Genomic DNA, 15,868 nt, shown 5'->3' on the forward strand with positions numbered 1-15,868 from the left:
GGGGGCGTGCATAAGCGCACCAACGTGCCTACCGTCCCTGTCCTATTGTTTCTTTTATTTTTCTTTTATTTTTCTTATATGTACCCATTTCATGTATTCATAACTATGTATACACTTATACTTATTATCTTGTAAACAATTGACAAATAAATAAAATAAAATAAAATAAAATGACTTTTTTCAGTCATGGAACAAAAAGTGTGGAAAGCATGTAGGAAGGGAGGAGCTGTTGCACAAGAAACTTGATTGTTGAAGAAGTGTTGTAGGACTGTGAATCCCCCTAGCTTCTGTTAGATTTGTTGGGAGAGACATTTTCAAGAGCCCAGACTGAGTTCATTAAGACCCTGAGATTCATACAGAAGCCAGCTGTGGGGAATTACATGTATACAAGCCTCGATGAGATTGAGGCATATGCCTTCCTCTTGACGAGTCCATTTCCTTCAAGTCTTTGATCAGATTGCTACAATTATGTTATAGTTTCATACTCACTTCCTTCAAAGGATGACAGCTCATTAGTTTATGTTTATATACTGACTTGGAAATAAACATATATGTACATAAATACTCAAGTACCTCTATTCACTGGATGTCACCCCACATTTAACCAGTTGCCAAACACGTTTTACCTGCACTCTGTTAGAAGTTTATGTCTGTAGGGGTCGGTCATTGGAGAAATCATGAAATGTTCACCATACATTCCTAAGGGCATATTTTTTTTGTTATCCTGCTTTCTGTTATTTTAGTAGCTAGCTTTTCTCCTGATATAAGTCTCCAGAATGGATTCTGAAGAATTATTTATAGGCTACAGTCTTTGTTTACTGCATTGCATTTTTCTCCTCTAATCAGCCCATCAGCCTATACATAGTTGTTTTCACTATTTTAACATCAGATAAATACTGGACAAAGGCTGGGTTCATAGGATGCTGTTATCTAATACATCCTTTCACTAAGTAGAGATCTCAGCCCTAAGCAACATACTATGTTCTATATATTCTCTATAACTGGGTTATGAATAGTTTTAGGTCAAATAGGCTGCAAGTATTTATTTTTTTTAGTAGCGTTCCAGATTCTGTTCTCCCAAAATGAGCAAGACCAATTCAAAATGTAGTGAGGTCAAAAATTAAATTAACCAAATGCAGTTAACATATACATACAGCTAATGCACAGTTAATTTTCAGTTAAATACTGCTAACACACAGTTTATATACAAATCAGTGGTAGGATTCAAAAATGTTTACTACCGGTTCTGTGGCCATGGCTTAGTGGCCATGGTGTGGCTTGGTGGGCGTGGCACGAAAGGATACTGTAAGATCTCCATTCCCACCCCACTCCAAGGGTGGGTTACTGCAAAACCCATTCCCTCCCCACCCCACTAAATTGCTTTCCAGCTCCGTTCTCCTGTGCAGGGCAACAAAAGAAGAAGCCGATCATCTGGGATTTGGGAGGCAGAGAATAGATGGGGGTGTGGCCAGTCAGAGGTGGTGTTTGCCGGTTCTCCAAACTACTCAAAATTTCCACTATCAGCTCTCCAGAACTGGTCAGAACCTGCTGAGTATCACCTCTGATGCAAATACATTTGATAGTCACTCCCTGTTTGCTATCCATTTAGAATACTATTTGCTATCCATTTAAAATACTACTCTGCCAATTTAAATAATAAGCAATCAGAAAATGTTGTTTTTCACCTCCTCACCTTTTAACTTAGATAGGGAAAGGGTCCCTTTTAAACATCAATTGGTTTTCTCCTCTGAATTATTTTAAAATCTAGTGATTTCTCCTTGTATCTTAAATGGCTTTCTTCCCCTTATTCACCTTTAAAATAGAAAGTGGGATGGTTAGTTAATTAACAGTCTGCTCAATGGAGTCCACCAATTTAGCAAACCAGTCAGTGTTTTCTTATATATATCCAGAGTGCAAGAGCAGGAAAGGAAGAGGAGAGGGTAAAGGAAGGAAGTCATTGGATCAAGAAAGGAAAGGAATAGTGCCGCAGGAAAAGCCAATTCTTTGGTATTTTTAAATTAAATTAAATCAAATGCTTTTATGCTGCTTTGGTTCTCAGAACTAAAAATAAATTGGTGGGCACTGGCTCAAGTGAACATTATGTGAGGTTCAAATGTTCTAGTATTAATATTAGTATTCTATTTTTCTCCCCTTTGGGGAAGCTTTATTTAGCTATCCTGGATTCTACATCTTTCTTTCTTTTTACAGTCTTATGTGTCAGCTCAGTGAATCAAGTAGCAGAGAAAACTGAATAAAATTAGGAGAGAGAGAACCTAAATAGATAAATCTCTAGCTCACCAGTGCATTTTCCTACCCACAGCAGAAACGTATCCAGGTAATAGGTTTTTGTTGCCATGTTCTCAGAACATTGCCCTCATCTCTAGCCTACAACCTAAGACGCTTAAAATCATCTTTAACTGTTCCAGATTGAAAGCAGTGAAATCTGACCATGTCTCAAGGGCCACGTTAGGCTGCTGGAGGCTCACCCTCTCCCTTCCAGCCTCTCCGAACCCCCACTTTCATGGTGTCTTAGGCTTAGGTTGGCTGTAGGAGAATTCAGATATCTGACTTCTATTGAGGCATCAGCTCGTGTAATGGCTGACTAGTGCTTTTCATAGCATTTGTCAGGTTTTTCAGAAGCTCCCGATAAACATAACTTAGTGCTCTTTAGGTCAGCTGGTTTCTTTGACAGGCTGCTAGTCCAGTGCTACAGAGAGGATTCTTTCTTTCTTTCTTTCTTTCTTTCTTTCTTTCTTTCTTTCTTTCTTTCTTTCTTTCTTTCTTTCTTTCTTCCTTCCTTCCTTCCTTCCTTCCTTCCTTCCTTCCTTCCTTCCTTCCTTCCTTCCTTCCTCCCTCCCTCCCTCCCTCTCTCTCTCTCTCTCTTTCCATTTCTCTTTTACTGTTTCTGTATCTGTGTGGAGAATGATGGGAAGGGGAAGAAAGCTTTATCCTTTCTCATAAGCTTTCTGACATCTAATTTTACCTGAGATTTGATCACACCATCTTGGGAGGCAAAAGGTACCTGGGAGAATGTTATTCAATTCTGCTGGACAATGATGGTCATGAAGATTGCATTGGAACTTTCTCCAGTTTCCTCTAACTGAGGGAATTCAGTTAGAGGGAACTCTAACTTATGAGTTGACAGCATGAGTGGAATAGCACAATTTCCCCTTTATGTTTAGAATAGTGTAGAAGGGATCCAAGGTGATCATCAACAGATTTGTTCCACTTTCAATTCCCCAGCACTGACATTGTACTGGTTGCAACTTCTAGAGGTGAGTTACTTGAGGCATCCGTAATCATAGAACTTTTAAGGGAGAGGGACATACTGCTTCACCCACTCCAATTTGACAGAAATACGTGATTCACAAAAACACCACAGTATTCTTCCTAGGAGCAGACATTCACACAGTCTATGTCTCTCTGTGGGTGAGCAAGAGTGTTTTCCCATTTTATTTTAAAAAAATCATTCTCCATGTCATCCTTGCTCACTTCCAATACACACAGCCAGCTTCCTCTCTTCTGCTTCTTCTTTGAGCACTGGCTCCATTTTCATATATTCCACTCCCACAATAAACATTCCCCATTCACCCTTTTCTTTCCTCTTAATCTTCATTATTGCAATGCAGTAATCTTCTCTCCACATCGCACCTATTATCTGTTAATTTCCTGAGCATTCTTTCTTGGCATGACCTTTCAGAGGACTGCTAAACCTTTGCCCATAAATAGCCCGTGTTAGAGGTCACTGGACCAGAGGTGTTAGTGAGGCAATTTGACAGGTGATCAGATATGATGTTCCAAGTACCCAGCTACATTCATCAAAACAAGGATATTATCTAAATTAAGTAACAGTTGGATATGTTGATATTTAGGGGAGGAACTCATAGATGATGAAGGCTTTCCCTTTTTTATTTTTAAATGTGAAGAGATTAGCTTGAGATAAGATACTCGGAGAAGGTCAAGAAGGTGGTTGAGATGATGATGATGATTACACTGCTGTAATTTAATTATCCAGTGTCCAGAAATGAAGTGGATATGAAGTTTTAGACTTGGAAAATTTTGAACATGGTGCTTTCTCTTTTTAAAAAAATACAAATACATGATAGAATTTATCCCTTCAACAGGATATTGGAATACTATTTTCCTGTTTCATTCCTGATGAAAATAGATAGTAATAAAAGTCTGTGTTAAAAGAGCTGCAAAAAATATCAGAATACAGCTGGGCAAACTACTTTAAAAAAGTTGGGGAAAGCTGTATTTAAATAAACTAAATAAGTTGGATGCAAAAAAAGAATATTATGTGAAAATAACGTACGAGATTTGGAAAAATAAAGATCAGATTTGTTTCTACCTGGTGTATTGAATTAACAATTCCCTTACCAGGAGCACCAGTTGGAGACCAAAATGTGTTGGCTGTAGTGACCTGTAGCCTGACTCAGGATAAGACAATATATTTCAGATCAAATTAATTGATGTAACTTCAGCTAGTTACACCTGTAATGGAATAGCTCTAAAAGAGGTAGGTAGTGTGATGGATGGAGGAAGCACACTTAAAGAAGAGTGGGGTGGGAGATACATAGCCCAGAACTGGTTAGAGTAAGATGAAGAGTTTTAGGATAGCAACTCATTAGAATTTCACACTGTATATTTGTTAGGGTTAGAATGATAATAGGCTTTGTCTGGCAAGACTCTGTCCATGTGGTATGAGCAAATAAAGAACTACAATTTGGCTGGATTGTTCTATGACATGCTTGGCTGGGCCTGACAACATCTGCAAAATACCTTATTGCTTTGAAGTGACTTATAACCGTTCTGTCCATAATGCATTCCACCAAGGTAATTGTTTAAAAAAATCTATTTTTGCAAAGCTCTCCTACCTTTGTCATTAACGTACCTGCCTTCATTACTGGTGGAATATATGACTTTGCGCTGAATTGCTTTGGACTTCACCAGTGCCGAGGCTGGCTGTTTGACACAGCAGTATCTGATCTAATGGGACATACTGTGACCCATGCATTAAATTGCACCAAAGGATATGTGTTTCCATAACTGATAAGAGAAGGCAATACCTCTGACAAGAGCTTTTGCAGCTGTCCTTCCTTATTAAAGGTAACTGCCTTTTAAGAGGTCCTTGGCACTGAAATCTCTTTCCATAAAAAAATTAGACTGAGATCATCTGTATTATGTTCTGCATACATTTAACATCCTAGACAAAGCTAGTAACAGTGAGGGTAAGGTGGGAATTTAGTACTACGGTAGATTTTTTTTTCATAAATAGATATTAGAGATTGAAGATTGTTCTTCATTTCCTAAAATTTGTTTTTGGCTTTTACATGGAAGCAGCCACTGAGATTCATTATCTCCACAAACCTGATAATACTCAGCATTAATAGAGAATCAGATATAAAAGGGTACTAAAGCACATCATGCCATATTTAAAACTTGATGTTTCTTGTTATGCAGTGTGATATTTAATGGGTGCTAAATGGATGTAACTTACAGTCATTGTGATATTCAGACAGAGGATAACTTGGTCCACTGTTAAGATGTTAATATTAGGTCCTGCCCAAGATTATCATAAAAGAAGGGTTCAAGTTACCTAAATCAGCTGCTTATCAGTTTTTCTTCTGGATTACAACCCTCAGTACTGGCTACAATTTTGGGGGAGTTGTATTTCTTGCAGGCAAGAAATTGGGGAAGGCTGATATAGAGGAAATGGAAATATAGTGACCTAGAATTTATAACTGCCCAGTGCAGTTATACATGGTTCAGGCAAGCATATGAGAGAACGGAGCCAAGCTAGAGTATGCTGCACTGCTTTTTCATAGTCCAAATTGAATAAGATTTCTGTCTTGTCTTTCCCTCTCCCCTCCCCTCCCGTTCCTGTTCCTATTCTTTAAATTTAAATTTATTTTAGACTTGTATGTCTGCCCATCTTAGAACAACACTTGCTAGGTCAGGGGTCCCCAAACACCAGTCCCTGGACCGGTACCAGTCCGTGGATGATTTTTTAACCGGGCCGCAAAGCTTGGGCGCCACCATCTTGTTTCAATGGCGCTTCCAGGTTTTTGGTTGCTTCCGGGTTTTCGGTTGGAAAGTGGTATTTGGGTGCTCGCGCCTTATTTTTGTCGAGGGGGGGGCATCTTTGAACGAAGAGCCGTCCCGATGGCGGTGGAGTCTCATGTTACTCAGGTACCGGTCTGTGGAAGAATAAATAATCGTGAAACCGGTTCCTGATTCAAAAAAGGTTGGGGGCCACTGCACTAGGTGACTTGCAGCAACACACTCGGCAGAAAGAGAAATGTTAGTCACTATAACAAATCTTTGCAAACCAAGCTTTTACCTCTTAGTCGTCTAATGTAATCATCCCACCAATGTAACTGAATTACTATTTGCTTTCTGGCAAATGGGAGGACCTCCTTATTTAGTACATCCCATTTGCCATATTATAAGGTTATATTACAGGAATGTTTCCCCCCCCCTTCATGATGGTCACCCAGCATCATCATATGCTTGGCTATACACATACAGATATAGAACCCTGCCAATTTTCTGTGTCTGCCAAGACAGCAGCTGATAACAAGAGGCTGGGACTCCAGAAAGACATCTAATGTTCTGAATACCCATTGTTGTCAGCCAGGGCCAATAGTTCAAGCAGTGCTTGTAATGTATAGATGTATAATATGAGACAGTAGGGAAAGCCAGGCCTCTGCAGAGCCTTCATTTATTGCTTCAGTTCTTCCATCCCTGCTGCTTGCATAACCCATGGACTTCAGAAAAGATGAACACACAGTTTATCTCTGGCTTTAGCAAAATGTCCTGCATAAACCTCCTGCGATCACTTTGCCATTTTGTACATGATCTACTACTAGGAACAATCAAGAAATCTTTAAAGCAAGAACATTTTAATCCATTTTATTCATGCCCAAAGCAACCTTGGTGCCTCTGAAACAGAAAACACAACTTCACAATGAGATTACACCAAGAAAATAAAAAGTTTCATCTTCAGAGACAGTGTGACAGAAATAATTAGTTGCTTTTAAATGGAAAGACTTGTTTTGCTTCACTTTAATAGAAAATGCGTTGGAATCTTCTTAGGGAGAAAATAATTGGAAGACAGCCCATTTTTAAATGCATCTCTGTTTATTTTGAATAAGCCAATGAAAAAGATTTTATAAGAAGAAGCATTGTCCAAGGTGTACCCTTTTTGTTCTCTGAGACATTTTGTGCTTGTATCTGCAAAATTATTCTAGCTGTCTTTTAAAAGATTTTTTTTCCTCGTTTTCTGTTATAAAAATAGATATCCCTTTATTTTTTGGTTGAAAAATTGACATAGTCTTATCTTGTTTTTTACATGTTATATAAGCTGTTCTGAGAAATCTTTATCTAAAGAGCAAGATAAAAATGTTGTAAAGAAATAATTAAACTTAAAAGCTTTGTTAATAGTCTTGTGAAATTGTCTCATCTGAGTGATTGATTCTGTTACAATTTTAAACATGATCCAGCCTTTCAAATAAATTTAGAAAATTGAAACAATTGATTGTTTATTTCAACTTTCCACTTTGATTTGAACATTTGATGGGATTGAATTTAGAGATGGTTTCTATGGGACAAAATTCAGAATGTTTTTGAGTATTCTGGTTAAAGGAATTGGGGTTTTTTGTTTTTCACCTCAGGGCAACAAAAGTAGATTATGTTATTTAATGTACTGTGTATAATAAATTTGTAATATTCTAATATAACTCTATTATTTATGAATATTATATTAATGAAGCCTGCTCAGAGTTACCTTGAGGTAAGATGGGCTGTGTATAAAATTTATAAGTAAATATACATTATATTTATATTATATACATTAATAAATGAAAATAAAAAAATGTCCTATTGCCCATATTTCTGCATTCTGTTGGCTGGCAGGTAGCCATCTGCATGGCCTTATGAATTAGCATGTCAAATTTTTATTGTATTTGTCATTTTTATTTTAAAAAGTTGATATAGGAAGCTAGTCACTAAGGTGGCAAGAGATCTCTGAGAGAAGTAATAAAAGGAAGCCTTGACTGAAAATAAAATATGATGTGTTTTGCAGTGTGAAAAGTTGCATGGTAGTATAAGTATAGAGACAATTAACTAGAATCATTCCCAATTAAACAAGCACATTCTTTTTGAGGGTGATAGAATTTTGGAGAAATATGTAAAAACTTTAACTTTCCCGAGGACCAAAGAAAAGCCAAAGTGGGAAAAATCTCTCAATCTTCTCCTATTCCCTCAATTTACCATTCCTTACAGTGCTTTAAAACAAAAACGAAATCACATTAAGGGCCTTTCCCCCCACTGAGTTAAAGTCCTATACACCATTTCTTAAACTAGCAGAAAACTACACCAGCATGAAATTTGCTGGTCTCATTGTTGATCTCTATTCTTACCTTATCGCATCTGTTCCATGTCATTACTGAATGCTATTATCCTCATTATAATGTTATTTACAATGCACGTGCATATATGCAGCCTTTGATAGGCAAAGCAATTAGTTCGGTCTTCTGGTTTTTCTGCTCTACCTCTTTAGTGTATCAGCAGCTTTGTGTGTGTGAGTGTGGGATCTGCAAACATGGCATTACAGGGGGAGTGGAGTCTAACACCAGGACTCTGTCAGGAGTCTCTTGGCAGCATTATTTGTTTCTCTTTCCAGATCCCATTCTGTCTTGACCCAAATCAAATAAAATAAGAGGGAGAAATCATGAATAGAGAGAAATGGTTGGCAACAATTCTTCAGATAGAGAAACTTTATTGAAGCTTTCATGCCCTTTTTTCCTATACACTCACCCGTTGCTGACCCATAGATTCCTTTGTGTTATGTTTGGAAGCAAAACTGAGTCATTTCCAATGAACTGATGGGTCTGACCAGCAGATTGAAACTATGATGTTTACAGGTATGAGATTTGTGTGACCCACATTAAAAGGGGACCTGCTTTGATTTCTCATGCTTGTCATTTCGATATTGTTGACCTTATTTGTGGACTCCGTTGGCAGTTTCTTAATGTTTTGTGTTACTGTATCCAATTATTTAGAGAGCATATAACAAAATTTCAGAGAAAACACTTACCAAAGGCCAGAACATAGCAATGAGCCAACCTCATCCCCAAACATCTATTAAGCATTCTGTGATATTCATCACAGCTTTTACGGGTGGAAAAGCTGAACATATTACATGCTTTGAAGTTATCCCAGACCAAGTTGGAATAAGGAAGTAAGTGCTACTTTAATATCAGTACAGCAAAAGATTGCTTAAGGTTATGTTTACAGTTATAAACAGTGACATAATATATTAACCAACATGATTCACTGGAACCTCTATAAACATTATTGTATGTCAGTAATGAAAAAAATAGTGGGAACGTAGAGATGAAGAAGTAGTAAACAACAAACAGGTTAAAATATTGTAGGATTTCCAAATACAGACTAATAAAGAATTGGCTCATAACACACCAGGTTTAACTGTGGTTGTAAAGGAGAAAATGAAGATAATTGATGCGGCAATACCCAGGGATAGTAGAACAGAAGATAAAGAATTGGAGAAGATCACAAAGTATCAAAATCTGAAAAGTAAAATTGAAAGATAATAACATAAACCATCCTTGATGATCCCCATGGTTATTAGCAGAATGAGTACCATACTAAAAATCTTTGGACAACACTTAGAAAATCTGCGCATTGACAAAATTTTTATCTGTCAATTACAAAAGGTTTGGATCTGTACATATATTATGCCAATACATAGCAACATCCTAGGTTCTTGGGAAGAATTCAATGCAAATGAAGGCCAACACCATTAAATGATTGGCAGCTGTGATTTCATTGTTGTATATATAATAAAAATAATTTCTCTTCTTTCCCTTGCCCTTCTCTCCAGGTATATCTGGAGTACCTCTTGAACAGTATTGGCATGACAGAATTACTATAAGTGAATTGCTAAATGCTTTTCTTGAAGCAGCTTACATTTAATTTTGATTGAATCAAAAGAATAATTCAATCGAGATCACACGAGATACTAATGCCACCCTATAAAGACACATCTAGAATACTGCATGCAGTTTTGCTCACCACACTATAAAAAAGAAGTTGAGACTCTTATAGAGTGCAGAGAAGAGCAACAAAGATGATTAGGGGACTAAAGGCTAAAACGTATAAAGAATCGTTACAGTAACTGGGCATGTCCAGTTTAGTAAAGAGAAGGACCATGGGAGACATGATAGTAGTGTTCCAATATCTGAGGGGCTGTCACAGAGAGGAGGGGATCAATCTATTTTCAAAAGCACCTGAAGACCAGACAAGGAATAATGGATGGAAACTGATCAAGGAGAGATTCAACATAGAAATAAGGAGAAATTTTCTGACAATCAACCAAAGAAAAAGCTTGTCAACCAATGGAACAATCAACCAATAGAACAGCTTGCCTTCAGAAGTGGGAGCTTCATTACTAGAAGCTTTCAATAAGAGATTGGACTGCCACTTGTCAAAAATGGTGTAGGGTCTCCTGCTTGGGCAGGGGGCTGGACTAGATGATCTACAATGTTCCTTCCGACTCTTTTATTCTGTTATGTTATATTGTTATATTACTAAACAACACCATCTTATCCTATCTCCTTGGGAAGAACTGTATAGATCAGTGGTTCCCAAAGTGGGCGTACCACCCCCTGAGGGGCAGTGGGATGCCTTAGGGGAGCGCTAAGAGGCAAGGGGCCTGGCAGGGGGCTCTAAGAGGGGGCAGGGGGGCTTTTGAGGTGCTGGCCCTGCAGGTTCACCCCATTGACTGTTTCACCGATTCATAGGCGGCACCCCAAATGCGGAATCCACACGCAGTGAGCCTTGCCAAACCTGGTGGGGGGGGGGAGAGGTGGGAGGTGGTGGAAAGGGAGCACCTTAGCTTGCACCCTTTTCCACATTGAAACATCTTTGCCAGCACATTGAAACATCTTTGGCTTCTATTAAAGGTTTTGTGGATGAAACATGGTCAAGACTATCAGGAAGCTCTCACGTTTTGTTGAGGCTTTAAACAGGATCCATTGCACCAGACCTCCACCCTAAAAATAAGTTTTCCCCAATGTATTACAGTGCCAATTCTGAAGAAGGCAAAACCAAAATGTTCTGGTAAATTACAGGAGAACACACACACACACACACACACACACACACACACACACACACTCGCTTCTAATCCTGCTGGAGCAAGATGAACTAAAAATCCAGATCCAGTCTAAGCATCTCTCTTGGTGAAGCAACCATAATTGTTCCCCCCCCCATTTTTTTTTTTACTGCTAAGGTGGTATTAACATCACTGAACTGAAAGGAACCAGAATTGCTAGGAGCTTGAAGGAATGAAACAGTTTTGTACTAAATAATCCTTTTTGTTGAATGATAAATATATGCAGATCCTGAGCTGCAAATGACCAGTATTCACAAAAATATTTATTGTATATTTTAGGCATAAAGAGGTCTGTCCCTCAGTCCCCAGCATCTACTTCTTCCCCTATTTTAAGTTTGATATGTCTTGATATAGACGTTTTATATGCTTCTTCTATTTAAACCTCAATGTCTCCATAGATGATAACTAGAATTGTTGACAAAATCCAGAAAAAGGACTTTATGATGATTCTTCCGCCATTTTATCTTATGCTAAATTATCTGATATGAGGGGTTTATGTAGGTTTTATAGAGATGGGATATTAGATACTCTTCTTAAACTTGATTAGCCTTCAGATCTCTTCCAATTTTTTTGACAGCATCTGATTGGGCTATAGTTCTGTGACAAATTCATGGATGATGGACGCAAAGATGCAGTTTGTTTTCATTGACCTTTAAAGAATAAGATTAGGATTTTGACCCACTTCATTTAATATTTCAAGCATATTGTTTTCTTTATCTCATTTGAAAGCTTTATATAGAGAGATATTTTTAAAAAACCTTATAAAGTATAAAAAGAACACGTACAGTAGAATCAAAGCTGACTCCACATTATCATACAGTACTCCCAACTGGTATTGATACCATTCTTTCATACAGTGTACATGAGATACAGTCACAGCCAACCCATATAGGATCATACTATGCAAACAGTGATATTCTTGTTATAATCAAATTGCATTCCACCCTCAAGGCAGTTAATCAGATTTTCACTGTATTTTATTTTTTACTATTAAAACACCTTGTTTCTTTCTTGCTGACATGCTACTTTGGCAGCATGAGTTGGGGATGGGTACTATTCCATCCAGAATAGGCTAAACTGGAATTGGGAGTGGGATATGATGTTATCCAGTTTCCTACTGATCAAATATTGAGTAAATAGTCAGCTTTAGGCAGGGGTGGGATTCTACTGGTTCGGACCAGTTTGGGCGAACATGATGTAAAATTTGCCTCTCCCCTTTCAGGTATCTCCACATGGCCCATTTTTGATGAAGGTAAGTTCGTGTGGAGGCTCTGGGAGGGGGAAAAACCTCCGGAAGTACCAGAAGTGGGCCTGTTTCTGGCTTCTGGAGGGCCTCCAGAGCCCAGGGAAGGCCATTTTTGCCCTCCCAGAGGCCCAAGGGAAGACTCTGGGCCCTTGGGAAGGTGAAAAACGGCCCTTCCAGAAGTGTCAGTAGGCCACACCCATAATGGCCACACCAACCCAGCAACTGGGCAGCAAACTGGTTGATGGGATCTTTGAATCCTACCCCTGGCTTTAGGCTAATTCAAATTCAGCTCCCCAGAAATATTATATGTGTGTGTGTGTGTAAATATATGTATGTGTGTGCATGTACACACATGCATGCGCGTGCACCCACCCAAACTCTTTAATGAATTTTTGGCTATAGTAGATGTTTTGGTTTCCAGTTTCTGTAGTAACCCCACCATATGTTGAATACCACATCCTTAGAAGACATTAAGTTAAGGAACAGTGGGGTCGAGGAAAGAAGAACTAAAACATAATGTGATTTCTCCAGTTTTGGCATTGCAGCATCTCTGAATCTAGCTTACAAAATCTAGTCTCTAGCTTAGCATATAGTGTAAACTTAACAAATTGCTTTTTGTCCAATCAACCATTTTAAAATAAACTATGGCTTGGCATGTGGTGGGAATTCAGATATTATGTTTTGCAGGTGTGCCCTTACTTCAGACTTTGTCTTCCTTTATCTCGTCTCCTTCTGGCAGACTTTCCACACGTTCCCTCTGTTGATGATACAATGAACACTTCCTCTGAGCTGCACGTGTTTCTGGCAGCAGGGAGTATATTGTTTGCATTCCAAATCTTGTAGTTTTGGCACTTTAATAAATATGAGAATATTAAATGAATTAAAATATTTGTACATTATTGTCTTAATTTATTATGGAATGCTCACTACATTTATGAGATGGCTTCCTTGCTGAGATCGTCATAACACTGTTATAGTGCCTATTAACTTTTACAGCCGAAATTTGGTTTTCATCAAGAAAAGCAAAAGTTAAAAATAAAGCACAAAAAAGCCGGTTGTTATAATTAATGGGTGCCATAGCAAAGCACACAGAATTAATGAGAAAGATTACCTTTTTTAGTGTTCCTATAAACTGCTAGATTGAAGGGATGTGGAAAATGAATAATGCATTTGCATAAATATCCACCAAATGATTATGCATTTGCTGATTTATGTAAGGCACTCAGATGCTATGGTGATGAGCAAAGTATAAATAAAAAAGAAAGGTGATTGGTAGATAGTTGTCTCAATGAATATCAATTGAAAAGAAACGTTAAATAGAATGTCAATTGGAACAGAGAATGCTGCTGGATATTTACTTCCATCAGCATAGTAATCATGTGCTTCTCAACTTTCCAATGTTCTTTTTGACAATCTGTAGAATGGGAAAATTATTTTAGAATATAGCTTCACACTTATCCTGAAGATGTATAACAACTAGATAATATTAGACACACATGGGCTATAAAAAGAATCTAGTATTTGGCTCAAATCTTTTAGAAATGATAAGGCAAAATACTCATTCTGGAATTAAAGATTTGAAGGGTAATAATGATAACAGACAATAATACCAGATAATCAGAGTTGGAAGGGACCTTGTAGGTCATCTAGTCCAACCCCCTGCCCAAGCAGGAGACCCTACACCATTTATGACAAATGGCAGTCCAATCTCTTCTTGAAAGTCTCAAGACAACTTCCAACTTCGGAGGGCAAGCTGTTCCATTGGTTGATTGTCCTCACTGTCAGAAAGTTTCTCTTTATTTCCAGGTTAAATCTCTCCTTGTTCAGTTTCCATCCATTATTCCTTGTCTGGGTATGGCATGGTAGATGACACAAAAGATAGGTATTAATGTTACATGTATTAGAAATTAATTGAGAACCTATATTTATCAGCAGAATGGTATTGGGATGTCCCTCTTATGGAACTGATGTTTTGATTTGAAACTGTGAAATATTTTAACTGTGTTCCCTATTTCTCTATCAAGGACCTCTTAGGCAACAATTGGCCAGTCTGTTGATTCTATTGCTAAAGCTCTAAGCTGTCCCTTTAATTTCTTCAGAGTAGTATTTTTGAAGTTCTACCCTAAATACCAAGTAAGAAAATTTCAAAAGTTGACTAATATCTGACTAGGTGACACTGGGTTGGAGTTAATATTAGCTGAATTACAAAAAAAGGTAGACATTACAGGAGGACAAGTGTGTGGCAAAAAGTGTGGCAAAAAAATTCAGGAGCAGAGAGAGAAAAACTTCACCACAATGCAGAGTGCACAAAGTAGAAATCAATCAACTTTTATTGTCAGAGTACAACATGTGTACAATGAGATTAGCTGAGCTTCCTTTCGTGCATGCCTCCCAACACAGCTCACAGTGAAGACTAACCCAGTCTTATTGCACCATGTGACTTTATTGCACAATGCGCTGGTCCCGCAAGTCTATCATACTATATTGACATTAAGTTATTTTCCATTCAGGAGTCTGACATCTAGATGAAACCTAGATGATCCATCATATTTTGATAACTTGCATCAATGGTAGTTCAGAACCAACTTAAGAATGGAGCATTGTCCTGAAACATCCAGACTATGTTCACAGCTGCATTTGTAAATAACTTTATAGAACTCAGCCATCTGGTTATTTGTGAGGAAAGCCCTTGAATTTGGTCAAGAAGTTGTACCTGGCTCTGAAAACTAGTGCTGACTAATAGACTGGCTTATATGCATAAAATATTTCATCTTAGGAAACTGAATTGGTTACTTATTTACTGCTACAGTTCTTCAAAGCTTTGTTGCTAACCCAACAGGCTTTCAGCAACATGGGACAAGGTTCTCTGAAAGATACATGATGCAAGGAAGATTGTACTGGTTGACTTATATTCATCAGATTATGGTTGTGATCCAATTGTTAATTGATGTGAGTCAGATCCATACTCAGTACAGAGCCATGGTGGTGCAGTGGTTAGATAGAATGAAATACTGCAGGCTACTTCTGCTGACTGCCAGCATGCCAGCAGTTCGGCAGTTTGATTTTGATCATCTCAAGGTTGAGTCAGCCTTCCATCTTTCCGAGATCAGTAACATGACTCAGATTGTTGGGGGAAATATGCTGACTCTGTAAACAGCTTAGAGAGGACGGTAAAAACTATGAAGTGGTATATAAGTCTAAGTGATACTGCTATCCACTTTAAGACACTGCATTTTAGGGATGACATGGTTAAAGTGGAATGTGATCAGAGGAGAGCAACCAAAATGATCAGAGGGCTGAAAGACAAACTTATAAGAACGGTTGGAGGCACTGGATATATTTAGTTCATAGAAGAGAGGACTATAAGGAGAAGCAAGTTGCTTTTCAAGTATATGAAAGGCTATTATGTGTAAGATGGAATA

The sequence above is a fragment of the Pseudonaja textilis genome, chromosome 1, assembly GCF_049901715.1.
Source record: "Pseudonaja textilis isolate UNSWEBS1 chromosome 1, rPseTex1.2, whole genome shotgun sequence".
In the NCBI taxonomy this organism is placed as follows: domain Eukaryota; kingdom Metazoa; phylum Chordata; class Lepidosauria; order Squamata; family Elapidae; genus Pseudonaja; species Pseudonaja textilis.